We start from the raw sequence: 15683 nt of genomic DNA, 5'->3' as shown, positions 1-15683 counted from the left end.
TTTCTCTGTCCTCTACCCTCCTTTCTCTCTCCCATTACATGATCTCCAGTTTTCCTTTTTGATCTTCTTTAATCATGCTTTTTACTACATTTAAAATTTACAGAAGTAGATCAAGTATCCCTATTATTTTAAATGTCTTTGCAAGTTTGTTTAATAGGTAGACTGAAACTGCCAAGTTAATAGAACAATTTATAGTTTGTTTGTTTGTTTGTTTTTTGACAGGCATTGTGGACAGTGAGAGAGAGAGAGACAGAGAGAAAGGTCTTCCTTTTCCCTTGGTTCACCCTCCAATGGCCACTGCAGCCGGTGCACTGCGCTGATCCGAAGCCAGGAGCCAGGTGCTTCTCCTGGTCTCCCATGGGGTGCAAGGCCCAAGCACTTGGGCCATCCTCCACTGCACTCCCGGGCCACAGCAGAGAGCTGGCCTGGAAGAGGGGCAACCGGGACAGAATCCGGTGCCCCGACTGGGACTAGAACCCGGTGTGCCGGTGCCGCAAGGCGGAGGATTAGCCTAGTGAGCTGCGGCGCCGGCCAGTTTTTTGTTTGTTTGTTTGTGGTTTTTTTGTTTGTTTGTTTGTTTGTTTGTTTGTTTTTGTAAGTACAGCATTCCTCATTTTGTGTCTGGTGATTCCTGTGGTTAGAGTGAAGAATGTACTCTCAGCCAAAACGGTTTCATGTCCTCCTCAGACTATCACAACTGATAGTCCCTCGCTGGTGATGATAATTTTGATCACCCAGTCAAGTGTGTTGTCCAATTTTCCCAGGCTCTAATTACTTTCTCCCTTCCTTTGCAACCAGTAAACAAGCAATTTGTAGGGAGTTTTTATTTATTTATTTATTAAGATTTATTTATTGGGGCCGGCACTGTGGCATTGCAGGTAAAGCTGCCACCTGGTTCAAGTCCAAGCTGCTCCACTTCTGATCCAGCTCTCTGCTGTGGCCTGGGAAAGCAGTAAAAGATGGCCCAAGTCCTTGGCCCTCTGCACACACGTGGAAAGACCTGGAGGAAGCTCCTGGCTCCTGTTCTGGGCAGCTCTGGCCGTTGCGGCCAATTGGGGAGTGAACCAGTAGATGAAAGACCACTGTCTGCCTTTCCTTCTCTCTCTAAGTAATTCTTTCAAATAAATAAATCTTAAACGAAAAAAGATTTATTTATATGAAAGGCAGAGCCAGAGAGAAAGAGAGAGAGATGGGTTTTCCATCTGGGGGCTTACTCCCCAAATGACTACAATGGCTGGGCTGTGCCAGGCCAAAGACAAGTGCCAGGAGCTTCTTCTAGATCTCCCACATGGGTACACGGGCCCAAGCACTTGGACCATCTTTCACTGCTTTTCCCAGGCTATTAGCAAAGAGCTGAGTCAGAGTGGAGAAGCTGGGACACAAAACCAGCACTGGGATGGCAGTGTTGTAAACAGTGGCTTTACCCATTACACCACAACGCCAGCCCCAATATCAGGCAAATATCTTGTTCCTCACACAAAGGCCCAGCAGAAACCACTGTTGGCCAGTGCAGCGGCTCAACAGGCTAATCCTCCGCCTGTGGCACCAGCACACCAGGTTCTAGTCCTGGTCGGGGCGCCGGATTCTGTCCCGGTCGCTCCTCTTCCAGTCCAGCTCTCTGCTGTGGCCCGGGAAGGCAGTGGAGGATGGCCCAGGTGCTTGGGCCCTGCACCCCATGGGAGACCAGGAGAAGCACCTGGCTCCTGGCTTCGGATCAGCATGGTGCGCCGGCCGCAGTGGCCATTGGGGGGTGAACCAACGGCAAAGGAAGACCTTTCTCTCTCTCTCACTGTCCACTCTGCCTGTCAAAAAAAAAAAAAAAAAAAAAAAGAAAGAAAGAAAGAAAGAAAGAAAGAAAGAAAGAAAGAAAGAAAAGAAACAAAACGAAACCACTGTTACCAAATATCACAGTCAGTACCACTAGGGATAACGTTGACAACCCAAGCCTAGAGATATAAAGCACTAAGAAGGGCATAGCACCATTTCTACAGTCCTTTTGCCAGGTATATATGGCCTGAGTCCAATCATGAGTTGACACCAAACAGGCCTTAAGTGAGAGACTAAGTGAAACAACCAATCAATTCTCTTTGGGGCTATCAGAATAAGAAACCAGGAAAGACAAAAATGTTGCAGATTGCAGAACATCAGAGGAAAAGGACAATTAAGTGTAATGTAGGATCTGGGAACCTACAAAAAATGTGTAAATAGAAAAACTGCTGGGAAGGGGTCGGCACTGTGGCATAGCAGGTGGAGCCGCCACCTGCAGTGCTGGCATCCCATGTGAGTGCCGATTTGGGTCCCAGCTGCTCCACTTCCAATCCAGTTTTCTGTTGTGGCCTGGGAACCTGAGTGAGGGACCTGGAAGAAGTTCCTGGCTCCTGATCGGCACAGCTCCGGCAGCTGCAGGCATCTAAGGGGTGAACCAGCAGATAGAAGACCTCTCTCTCTGCCTCTGCCTCTGTAGCTCTGCCTTTCAAATAAATAAATCTTTTTTAAAAAGAAAACTGCTTGGGAAGACCTTTGAATAAGTTCTTTAGTATCATTAATGGTACTGTACTAATGTTCTTAAAATTTTACTGTTATGTAAGATGCTAACTTTGGAGGAGAGATACACAGAAACTGTATTTTTGCAACTTTTCTAAAAATAGTTCAAGATAAAACTTAAGGGGCAGGCATAGCTCTGTAGTGGGTTAAGACACAGTTTGGGACACATGCATACCGCATTGGAATGCTAGCTGGAGTCCTGGCTACTCTGTTTCCGATATAGTTGCTTTTAAAAATATTTATTTGAAAGGCAGAGAGACAGAAAGAGATAGAGAGACAAAGACATTCCACCCACTGGTTCATTCCCCACTTGCCCATCATTGCTGGGCCTGGAAGAGTCTGAAGACAGGAAACCCAGCCAGGTCTCCAGGTGAGTGGCAGGGACTCAAGCACTTGGAACATCATCATCTGCTGCCTTCCCAGGGACACTCGCAGAAAGCTAGAGTGGAAGCAGAATCTAGAGTTTAGAACAGGAACCCCAATATGGGATGTGGGAGACCAAAACAGTAGCTTAAACTGCTGTGCCACGATGCCTGCCACAGCATACAGCTAATCATTGCAAATGATTGCCTAAGTACTTAGATCCCTGACATTCATGCAGCAGATCCACATGGAGCTCCAGGTTCCTGGCTTCAGCCTGGCCCAGCACCAGCTATTGCAGACACTGGAAGAGTGAACCAGAAGAGGGAAAACTGTGTCTCTCCCTCAGTCACTCTGCCTATCAAAAAAGGTTAAAAATTCCTCTGGATTTAGCATCCTGATACTTCCTGACTGATCCATCTTTTCAAAGAGTACATAAGACAATTTTCCAACTCTAGCACTATAAACCCCATTTGTTTACGTATTTATCAAGTAGTATGGATTCATGAACTTCTGTATTTTTCAATGGTTTATAACTGAACTTAATTTTGATGCTCATAAACCCAGATTTGGCCAACAGGAACCCCTTCATGCTAGCTTCCTGTGTCCTTGTGGACATGCCCCTGTTGTTTTTCTTGAGCACTTCCCTACTTCTGGTATAAGAAGCTATTCCAGATTTATCATGTATCCATCCTGCCCACCCACAAGATTAGTCATTTTCTGAAGAGCCCTGGCTCCCTTGAGCAGGAAATAATTAAAGATGAAAGATGCAGATGAGGGGTATGCTTGTTGATACTGCAGTATCTTTGCTTCTTAATTCTTTTGATGGCAACAGCTAGGAAATATATGCACGTATAAACTCACATATACAAATATACTTGTGCAAAGATAAGCATACATATACACATATTTGAGAAATTATACATTCGCAACAATACTTACATTGGAAAAAAATTTTTATTTATAATTAAATTTATTTGAAGGAGAGAAAGAGAACTCCCATTTGCTGGTTTATTCCCCAAATGCCTGCAACAGCTAAGGCTGGGCTGGACCACACCCAGGTTTCTCTTGTGGGTGGCAGGGATTCAACTACTAGTTATCATTTGCAATCTTCTCAGATGCACACTAACAAGAAGCAGAACTGGGACTTGAACCCAGGCATTCCTGTATCGACATCTTAATCACTAGGCCAAATGCCCACTCTCCATACCTCCATTTCTAATCTATCTCCACAGGGATCTTTTTTGCCTTCTTATGTGTCATATTTACATGTCCTTTCCATCATTCCAAGAACTCTGATGCCCAATATCAGCACATTCACACATTTGCTGAATCCTGTAATACTGCCAAAATAGCTTCAAAATTACTTTACTTATACCACTACAATAAACAATTCTACGAAAAAAGCTCAAAGTTTATTTGTACTTTTCCCTACCACCTCCTGCCCAAAACTGGGGATACCAGGGTACTTCAAAAAGTCCATGGAAAATCTAACTAAAATTTATTTTATTTTGGTGCAAAAATGTTTTGAATTCAAGCATACTTTTTTCATAATGTGCACTTTTATGGGAACTTTTTGAGGATATACTGAATGGTTTTCAATTTTTCTTGCACTAAAATAAACTTACTTTCTAACTACGTCTTCCATTAACTTCTAAAAAAAATGTGAATGTCAGAGTGACAGACAGGTCTTCTATCCACTGGTTCACCCCCATATGGCCACAAGAGTCAGGGATAAGCCAGGCTGAAACCAGGAGCCCAAAACTCTATCCAGGTCTCCATCCAGGGTAGCAAGAACTCAAGCTATCATCTGCTGTTTCCCAGGTATATTAGCCAGGACCTGGATCAGAAGTGGAGCAGCAAGGCTGGCACTGTGGGGTAGTGGGTAAAGCTACCACCTGTGGCAATGGCATCCCATATAGGTGCCAGTGTGAGACCCAGCTGCTCCACTTCTGATCCTGCTCCCTGCTAATGCACTTGGAAAAGCGGTGGAGGATGGCCCAAGTGCTTGGGCCCCTGCACCCATTTGGGAGACCCAGAAGAAGCTCCTGGCTCCTGGCTTTGGACCAGCCCAGCTCTGGCCATTGTGGCCATTTTGCAAGTGAACCAGTGGATGGTTCACTTTTCTCTTTCTCTCTGTAATTCTGCCTTTCAAGTAAATAAATAAATCTTAAAAAAAAAAAAAAAAAAAAAAAAAAAAACCACGAAGTGGAGTAGCCAGGACTCAAACTGATACTCCAATACAGTTAGTAGGTATCTCAAGCATCAGCTTTATCTGTTGAACCATGATACTTGTCCCTTTCATTAACTTTTTTTTTTTTTTAATTTATTTGAAAGTCAGAGTTACAGAGAGAGGAGAGGCAGAGAGAGAAAGAGAGAGAGAGAGAGTCAGTCTGCTGGTTCACTCCCCAATTGGCCACAATGACCGGAGCTGTGCTGATCCAAAGCCAGGAGCCAGGAGCTTCCTCCGGGTCTTCCCATGTGGGTGCAGGGGCCTAAGGACTTGGGCCATCTTCTACTGCTTTCCCAGGCCATAGCAGAGTTGGAATGGAAGTAGAGTAGCCGGGGCTCAAACCAGCGCCCATACGGGATGCTGGCACTGCAGGCGGTGGCTTTACTCGCTATGCCACAGAGCCAGCCCCCATTAACTTTTTTAAGTACCCTCCTGATCAAATATAGATGCTCCTTGAGTTAAAATGAGGTTAAGTTCCCATAAACTCATCATAAGCTGAAACTGTAAGTCAAAAACGCATTTAATACAATTAATCTAGTGAATATCATAACTCGGCAACCCAGTAGAAAACTGGTTGTTTACCCTCATTATTGCATGGCTGACTGGGAATTGTGGATTGCTGCCACTGTCCAGCATCGAGACAGTATCACACTATACATATAGGAAAAGATCAAATATCAAAATTTGAAGTCTAGTTTCAACTGAATTCCCATCACTTTTACACCATCATACAGCCACAAAAAAAAAATCATTAAGTTGAACCATCTTAATTTGGGGATCACCTACACTGAGTTAGCTCTTTCTCCCTCACCACCATCTTCAGTTGAGTAGCGGTATTCTTTCTTACGTATACTTTTTTCCCTTCTTTCTTGTATAAAAGTTAGCACATGATATACATTCTACATTTTAGGTTTTTTCCATTAGTAACTCCTGGAAATCACTATCAGCTTTTAGAAATTTATTCATAGTTAGAAAGCCTTTTCTTAAGCCGGCGCCGTGGCTCAATAGGCTAATTCTCCGCCTTGCGGCACTGGCACACCGGGTTCTAGTCCCAGTTGGGGCGCCGGATTCTGTCCCGGTTGCCCCCTTCCAGGCCAGCTCTCTGCTGTGGCCCGGGAGTGCAGTGGAGGATGGCCCAAGTGCTTGGGCCTTGCACCTGCATGGGAGACCAGGATAAGCACCTGCCTCCTGCCTTCGGATCAGTGCGGTGTGCCGGCCGCGGCGGCCATTGGAGGGTGAACCAACGGCAAAGGAAGACCTTTCTCTCTGTCTCTCTCTCACTGTCCATTCTGCCTGTCAAAAAAAAAAAAAAAAAAAGCCTTTTCTTGTACTGAGGCTATTCAGCCATATTTTTTTCTAGTATTTATGTAGATTTTTTTTTTTTGACAGGCAGAGTGGACAGTGAGAGAGAGAGAAAGGTCTTCCTTTGCCATTGGTTCACCCTCCAAAGGCTGCCGCGGCCAGCGCGATGCGGCTGGCGCACCACACTGATCCGATGGCAGGAGCCAGGTACTTATCCTGGTCTCCCATGGGGTGCAGGGCCCAAGGACTTGGGCCATCCTCCACTGCACTCCCTGGCCACAGCAAAGAGCTGGCCTGGAAGAGGGGCAACCGGGACAGAATCCGGCGCCCCGACCGGGACTAGAACCCGGTGTGCCGGCGCCGCAAGGCGGAGGATTAGCCTAGTGAGCTGTGGCGCCGGCCAATTATTTTCTACATTTAGACCTTTGATTCATTTACTCTTGAGTATTGCTGAGGAATAAGTCTCATTTTATCTATCTTCTTCCCAAATGCCTATGCACTTGTCCCAGATTGAAAAAAACAAATGAGCTCCCATCTGCTGGTTCACTCCCCAAATGCCCACTATAGCTGGTACCTGGTCTGGGCCAAGCAGTTGGGTGGCAGGAACCCAATTACTTAACCCATCACTGCTACCTCCCAGAGTCTGCATTGATGGGAAGCTAGAGTCAGGAGCCAGAGACAGCAACTGAACCCAACAACTCCAAGGCAGAACTCCAATGTAGGCTAACCACACACTCTTGATTTTTTAATAGATGAAAATAACCGGGGCCGGCACTGTGGTGCAGCAGGTTAATAGATGAAAATAACCTTACGTATAAAATAATTTTATATTATTGAAGATATATCCTTAGGGCAAATTTCTAGAAATAGAACTACTGAGTTGAGAGGAAATATGTATGTGGTTTTGTTAGATGTTACCATGTTTTCACAAGTCATCCCATTTTGCATTCCTACCAGCAATGTGAAGTGCCTGTTTATCCATAGCCCTGCAAAGAGTAGTTCAATTTTTATAATCTGACAAGTAAGAAATGTTTTATCTTAATTTGTAAGTCTTATTATAAGATTGAACACATTTTTTTAATAAGTAGGGCCATCTTTATATATCTTTTTGTGATTATTCCCTTTAGGCTTTCGCTATAGGATTTTTATCTTCTCTCAATTATTATAGTTATTTATGATGTAAGAAAACTACTTACCTGAGATATGTTTCAAATATTCTCTCCTAGTTCTCCTTTGTTTTTTGATTTTGCATATGGGTATTTTTTTTGTCATGTAAACTTTTTTTTTTTTTTAAACCAGGCAGAGTTAGACAGTAAGAGAGAGACAGAGAGAAAGGTCCTCCCTCCATTGGTTCACTCCCCTAATGGCCGCCACGGCTGGCGCTATGCCGATCCGAAGCCAGGAGCTGGGTACTTCCTCCCATGCGGGTGCAGGGGCCCAAGCACTTGGGCCATCCTCCACTGCCTTCCCGGGCCATAGCAGAGAGCTGGAGTGGAATAGGAGCAACCGGGACAGAATCCGGCGCCCCAGCTGGGACTAGAACCTGGGGTGCTGGCGTCACAGGCCGAGGATTAGCCTAGTGAGCCGCGGCACCAGCCAATAATATCACATTCTTAACTAAGGAGGCTTTTGTAGTACTTAATATCTGGTAAGTCACTCCTCCCTGAGTTCTTTTTCAGTGTCTCCCTTACTATTCCTGGGCTTTTTCTCTATATGAATTTTACCACAGGCCAATCTAGTTCCACAAAATAATTCACTGGAATTCTTACTGGTATTGCATTGAATTAAAAATTAATTCAGGGAGAACAGACATCTTGATATGTTGAAATTCCCTAATCAAAAACAAGGGATAATTTTCCAGTTGTGTACTTAAAAAAAAAAGATTTATTTATATATTTGAAAGGCAGAGTTACACAGAGATCTTTCATCTGTTGGTTCACTCCCTAAATGGCTGCAATGGCTAAGCCAGGCCTGGAACTCCAGGTCTCCCACATATATTAGCAGGGTGCTGGATCCAAAGTGCAGCAGCCAGAACCCAAACCAGTGCACATATGGGATGCTGGTGACACACACAGAGGCTTAACTCACTTTCATATCTTTTAGAAGTGCTTCATAGTTTTATTCATACAAGCTTCTTAAGTTTATTCCTATTTTAACTTTTAACTTTTTTGTTTCTATTGTAAATGGGGCTTTCTCATTCATTATATCTTCTAATTAGCTAGTACATGATATGAACACTACTGATTTTTTGCATATTAACTTTTTTATTATGTTTCTTTGATGAATTCTTGCTTATAGATGATTTTATCCCTGATTAACCCTATCCCTGATAACGGTTTCCCAAGTACACAATTATGCCATCTGCAAAGAGAGATTATTTTAGATTATCCCTGGCTGCAACTGCCAGGGATAAGCCAAGCTGAAGCCAGGAGCCAGCAACTCCACCCAGATCTCCCTCCTAGGCAGCAGGATTTCAAGCACTTGAGCCACCTTCGGTTGCATTCCCAGGCACATTAACAGGGAACTGGATGAGAAGCAGAGCAGCCAGGATTTGAGCTAGCATTTATATGGAATGCCAGGAACGTAAGCAGTGGCTTAATTCACTATACCACAACACCCTTCTCCCCTCCCCACACCGTTTACTAAAATCTTAAACAATTTTAAGTAAACATTTTTCAGATTTAGGAAGTTTTTTTTTTCTAATTTACCAAAAATATTTTAGAAGTCATATGTAGGGGGCCAGCATTGTGGCATGGCAGGTAAAGCCACTATCTGCAATGCCAGCTTACCATATGGGTGCCAGTTTGTGCCCCAGCTGCTCCACTTCCAATCCAGCTCCCTGCTAATGGCCTGGGAAAAGCAACAGCAGATGGCTGAAGTGCTTTAGCCCCTACCACCCATGGGGAAGAAACAGATGAAGCTCCTGGTTCCTGGCACCTGCCTGGCCCAGCGCTGATTGTTGCGACTATGGATCTCTCTCACTGTCTCTACCTTTTTCTGTAATTCTTTGTTTTTTATTTTTTAAAAGATGTTTATTTATTTATTTTGGCTGGCACCACGGCTCAATAGGCTAATCCTCCGCCTAGCGGCGCCGGCACACCAGGTTCTAGTCCTGGTCGGGGTGCCAGATTCTGTCCTGGTTACCCCTCTTCCAGGCCAGCTCCCTGCTGTGGCCAGGGAGTGCAGTGGAGGATGGCCCAAGTGCTTGGGTCCTGCACCCCATGGGAGACCAGGATAAGCACCTGGCTCCTGCCTTCGGATCAGCACGGTGTGCCGGCCACGGCAGCCATTGGAGGGTGAACCAACAGCAAAGGAAGAAGGAAGACCTTTCTCTCTGTCTCTCTCTCTCACTGTCCACTCTGCCTGTTAAAAAAAAAAAAAAAAAAAAAAAAGTTTATTTATTTATTTTGAGAGGAAGTTACAGACAGAGAAATGGACAGACACATAGAAACATCTTCCAACTGCTGGCTTATTCCCCAAATGGCAGCAATTGCTGGAGCTGGGCTGATCTGAAGCCAGGAGCCAGGAGCTTCTTCCGGGTCTCCCACACAAGTGTAGGGGCTCAAGCACCTGGACCATCTTCTACTGTTTTCCCAGGCCATAGCAGAGTGTTGGAAGTGAAGCAGTTGGGTGGAGCAGGTGGAGGCTTAGCCCACTATGCCACAGAGCCACCCTCTGTAACTCTGATTTTCAAAATAAATAAATAAAATCTTTTTTTAAAAAGTCATATATTGATACTACATTTTATCAAATGTTCTTTTGGCATCTACTGAATGCTTACATGCATTTTACCTTAAATATTTTTATACGATAAAATATATTTATAGATTTTCTGATATTCTTTTATATCTGGGATATATCTTGATCATTGTGTCTTGCCTTTTTTTTTTTTTTTTTTTTAACAGGCAGAGTTAGACAGTGAAAGAGAGTCAGAGAGAGAGTTAGACAGTGAGAGAGAGAGACAGAGAGAAAGGTCCTCCCTCCGTTGGTTCACTCCCCTAATGGCCGCTACCGCCAGTGCTGCGCCAATCTGAAGCCAGGACCCAGGTGTTTCCTCCCCGTCTCCCATGTGGGTGCAGGGACCCAAGCACTTGGGCCATCCTCCACTGCACTCCCGGGCCACAGCAGAGAGCTGGACTGGAAGAGGAGCAACCGGGACTAGTACCCGGCGCCCCAACCGAGACTAGAACCCAGGGTGTTGGTGCCGCAGACGGAGGATTAGCCAAGTGAGCCACGGCGCCAGCCGTGTCTTGCCTTTTTTTTAAACTCTGAATTTAGTTTCATCATATTTTGCTAGTTTTTTTTTTTTTTAAAGATTTATTCATTTATTTGAAAGGCAGAGTTAGAGAGAGAAAGGGAGAGACAGAGATCTTCCATTCACTGGTTCACTACCCAAATGGCTGTAACAGCTGGGGCTGGGTTGGGTCAAAGCCAGAAGCCTGGAACTCTAACCGAGTCTCCCACATGGGTGGCAGGGGCCTAACTACTTGGGTCATCTTCTACTGTCTTCCCAGGTGCATCAGTAGGGAACTGGATCTGAAGTGGAGCAGCCGGACACCAACAGGCACTCATATGGAATACCGGTGTTGCAGGCTATGGCTTAACCTACTGTGCCACAACACTACCTCCTTCAATGTTATCTTTATCAGATTTAGGATATCAATGTTGTATTTGTTTCACTGAAAAAATTAGAAGGTTTTCCTTCCTTATATATGCTTTGAAACTATTTACTTATTTTTAAAGATTTATTTATTTATTTGAAAGTGAGAGTTACAGAGAGAGAGGAGAGGCAGAGAGACAGAGAAGTCTTCCATCTGCTGGTTCACTCTCGAATTGGCTGCAACAACCAGAGCCGCGCAGATCTGAAGCCAAGAGCCAGGAGCTTCCTCCAGGTATCCTACACGGGTGCAGGGGCCCAAGGATTTGGGCCATCTTCTATTGCTTTCCCAGGCCATAGCAGAGAGCTGGATCAGAAGTGCAGCAGCCGGGTCTCGAACCGGTGTCCATTTGGGATGCCAACGCATCATGCCAGGGCATTAACCCGCTGCACCACAGCACTGGTCCCTTGAAATAATTTATGTAACATTGGAGTACCTATCTAATCTCCAAATTTGTTAGAAGTTGTCTGTGCAACTATCAGAGTCTGGTGTTTCTGTGTGAAATAGTCTGCTGATAGCTTTCTCTTTTCCTTCCAAGGAAATCTGTCTGGTTAAGCTTTCCATCTCAAATTGGTCAATTTTATTATACGTATGAGTACCTAAGAAACTATTTCATCTAGGTTTTTTTTTTTTTTTAAGATTTATTTATTTGAAAGGCAAGAGTTATAGGCGGGGAGAAGGAGAAAACAGAGAAAGAGAGGGGGAAGAAGTAGATAGAGGTCTTCCATCCACTGGTTTACTCCCTAAATGACCATTAACAACCAGGGCTGGCCAGGCCAAAGTCAGGAGCCAAGATCCTCATCTGGGTTTCCCACACGGTGCAGCGGCCCAAGCACTTGGGCCTCCCTCCGCTGCTTTCCCAGGCACATTAGCAGGGAGCTGGACAGGAAATAGAGCAGCCAGGACTCAAACCGGCACCCATATGAGATGCTGGCGCTGCAGACAACAGCTTAATTTGCTGTGCCACAGCACTAGTCCCCAGCCTCCAGGTTTTCCAATCTATCTGCACAGATACATACAAAGTAGTCCCTAAAGTTTTTGAGATTTTTCTCTGTAGTTATAGCTATTTTTCCCGTGTTACTTCTCATTTTGTACGACATTACTCCACTGTCTTGATTAATGATTTATGTTTTCAAAAAACCAGGATTTTGGGGCTGGCACTGTGGTGTAGTGGGCAAAGCTGCCACCTGCAGTTACCAGAATCCCATATGGGTTTGAGTCCTGGCTGCTCCAATTCCAATCCAGCTCTCTGCAATGGCTTGGGAAAGCAGCGGAAGATGGCCCAAGTCCTTGAGCCTCTGCACCCACGTGGGAGATCCAGAAGAGTCTCCTGGCTCCTGGCTTCGGATTGGCACGGCTCCAGCCGTTGTGGCCATCCAGGAGAGTGAACCAGCAGATGGAAGACCTCTCTCTTTCTCTCTCCCTGCCTCTGCCTCTTTGTAACTTTGCCTTTCAAATAAATGAATAAATCTTAAGGGAAAAAAAAAAACAAAACAGGAATTTTATTTTCTTTCAAGAGTTGTTTAGGAGGCCAGCATTGTGAAGCAGTGTGTTAAGCTGCCACTTGCAATGCTGGCATCCTATATGAGCTCTGGTTCAAGTCCCAGTTGCACCACTCCTGATCTAGCTCCCTGCTAATTATAACCTAAGCAGAAGAAGGTCTTAGTACTTGGGACCCTGCCAACCCACATGGGAGACCAGATGGAATTCCAGGGTCCTGGCTTTAGCATGGCCCAGCCCTGCCATTGTGGCCATTTGGGGAGTAAACCAATGGATGGAAGATCCATTCTTTTCTCTATCTCTACCTCTTTTTAATTTAACTCTGACTTTAAAAAAATAATCTTATTGTACATATCCTTGTTGACTAACCCTTGTTGAATGCAAGTCACTCAAACCATCGGATGTGAAACCATGGATGAAGAAGGACTATTGTGTTACTCCGCTCTAGTGACAGAATACATCTGAAGTCCTATCTTCAGTCTGACGTATAAAACTTTTTTTCTTTTCTTTTCTTCCATTGGTTCACCCCCAAAATGGCTACCACGGCCAGTGCACTGCACCAATCTGAAGCCAGGAGCCAGGTGTTTTCTCCTGGTCTCCCATGCGGGTGCAGGGCCCAAGCACTTGGGCCATCCTCCACTGCCTTCCTGGGCCACAGCAGAGCTGGACTGGAAGAGGAGCAACCGGGACAGAATCTGGCGCCCCAACCGGGACTAGAACCTGGGGTACCGGCGACGCAGGCGGAGGATTAGCCTAGTGAGCTGCGGCACTGGTCAAAGTATAAAACTTTTAAGGGAAATGTTGACAAAATAAAGTGTTCAGGTGGGTGGGAGTGTGGCACAGTGGTTAAGTTCCCATTTGCGATGCCCATATGTCACATTAGGAGTGCCTGGTTCAAGTCTTGGTCACTTTGCTTCCAATCCAGTTTCCACTAAAGGGTATCTGGGAGGCACCAGATGACAGCTTAAGTACTTGGTCTCTACCATCCATGTATTAACCTGGATTGAGTTCAGACTCCCAGCTTTGACCTGGCCCAACTCTGGCTGTATGGGCATTGGGAAGAACCAGCAGATGGAAGATCTCTCTCCATCTGTCCCTCTGCCTTGCAAATAAAATGAAAATAAACTTAAACAACAAAAAAAAAAGTGTTTGGGGCAGGGCTTTGGCACAGCAGTCAATATGCCTACATCCCCTATTAGGGTGCCTAGGTTTGTATCTTGGCTCCACTTCCAATTCCAGCTTTCTGATAATGCATACCATGAGACATAGAATAAGTGATAGCTCAAGTACTTGAGTCTGTGATTAGGTTCCAGGCTCTGGCTTAGGCCTTGCTCAGTCCCAGCTACTATGGGCATTTGGGGAATGAAGCAGTAGATGGATGATCTCTTTCTTTCTCTCTCTCTCTCTGCCTTTCAAATCCAATGAAAAAACAAATGGGGCTGTGTCACAGATAAGCCACGACTTGAGATGTCCACATCCAATACTGGAGTGCTGGTACTTGAGTCCCACCTCCATTTCCAATCTGGTTTCATGCTGGGAGGCAGCAGGCAATGGTTCAAGTAGTTGGGTCCTGGATGGAATTCCAGGTTCCAAGCTTTGGCCTGGCCCAGCCCTGGCCAATGTAGCCATTTGAGGAGTGAATAAGTGGGTGGAAGATCCTTCTGCCACTCTGCCTTTCAAAGAAATAAAACACACACACACATACAAAATAAATAAATAAATAGAGTCCCTGCCACCCGCATATAGCAGACTGTGATGGAGTTCTGGGCTACTGGCTTTGGACTGGCCTAATCCCTGCTGCTGCAAGCATTTTGGGAGAGAATCAGCAAATGAAAGATCTCTATCACTCTGCCTTTCAAACAGATGAAAAAAATGAAAGCAGACTTAAGAATCTTTTTTTCAGTGTTCAGAAGACTGTTAACATGTTGATGAAGGGACTCAAACCAGGAGGAAGCTTTCTGCATGTATTCAGTGCCTATCACAAGTCTTATATACATGATCTCATTTCATCCTCACAAAACCAAGACAGGGATTCTCTTTATGACGTGTATAATCAGAGAAATGATGTAATTACTGGTGTTAAAGATTGTGTTTTTTTATTAAATGTAACACTAAAGCAGCTTCAAATTCCCACTGGGAGCAGTAAAATATAAATTCTAAATAAACAATTTAAATGCTGCTTTTTAAAGCAAATCTTGACTACAGAATGATTCAAGTTGCTTCTCGTACAATGGGTTGTCAAAAAACTGCTGCAGGGGGCCGGCGCCGCGGCTCACTAGGCTAATCCTCCGCCTAGCACGGCGCCGGCACACCGGGTTCTAGTCCCGGTTGCCCCTCTTCCAGGCCAGCTCTCTGCTGTGGCCAGGGAGTGCAGTGGAGGATGGCCCAAGTGCTTGGGCCCTGCACCCCATGGGAGACCAGGAGGAAGCACCTGGCTCCTGGCTTCAGATCGGCGCAGCACGCTGGCCGCAGCGACCATTTGGAGGGGTGAACCAATGGAAAAGGAATGCCTTTCTCTCTGTCTCTAACTCTGCCTGTCAAAAAAATAAATAAATAAATAAAAATTTTAAAAAATTAAAAAAAAAAAAAAACCTGCTGCAGGGTCTGGTCTAGTGGAATACAACACCAGCATCCCATACGGGCCCTGGTTTGTGTCACACCTGTTCCACTTCCAAACCAACTCCCTGCTAATAGCCTGGAAAAAGCAGTGGAAGATGGCCCAAGTGTGTGGGCTGCTGCCACCCATGTGGATGACCTGGATGAAGCTCCTGGCTTTGGCCTAGCCCAGTGCTGACCATTAAAGTCATCTAGGGAGTGAACCAGTAGATGGAAGATCTTTCTCTCTGTCCCTCGTTCTCTCTCAGTAACTCTCACTTTCAAATAAATAAAGAAGTATTAAAAAAAAAAAAAAAGGTGCAATCCTGGAAAATTTCAAAGAAAAAACAAACAAGGAGGCTGGCCTAGAGCACAGTGGGTTAAGCTGCCACTTACCTGAGCTGCTGGTTGGAGTCTCAGCTGCTGTGCTTCTGATGGAGCTCCCTGGCTAACATGTGTGGGAAAGCAGTGGAAGATGGCTCAAGTATTTG

General features: G+C 45.1%; 1 protein-coding gene across 2 annotated transcripts in view; it reads right to left on the bottom strand.

Moving 5' to 3' along the window:
- Positions 1 to 15683, bottom strand: part of FANCI (FA complementation group I) — a 105104-nt gene that overhangs the window by 78778 nt on the left and 10643 nt on the right. The window lies entirely within an intron of this gene.

This window comes from Oryctolagus cuniculus, chromosome 12, assembly GCF_051225735.1.
Source record: "Oryctolagus cuniculus isolate XC-2025 breed Fujian yellow rabbit chromosome 12, ASM5122573v1, whole genome shotgun sequence".
Lineage (NCBI taxonomy): Eukaryota > Metazoa > Chordata > Mammalia > Lagomorpha > Leporidae > Oryctolagus > Oryctolagus cuniculus.
The sequence above is the reverse complement of the archived record's forward strand: the minus strand, read 5'-3'. Positions and strand labels throughout refer to the sequence as shown.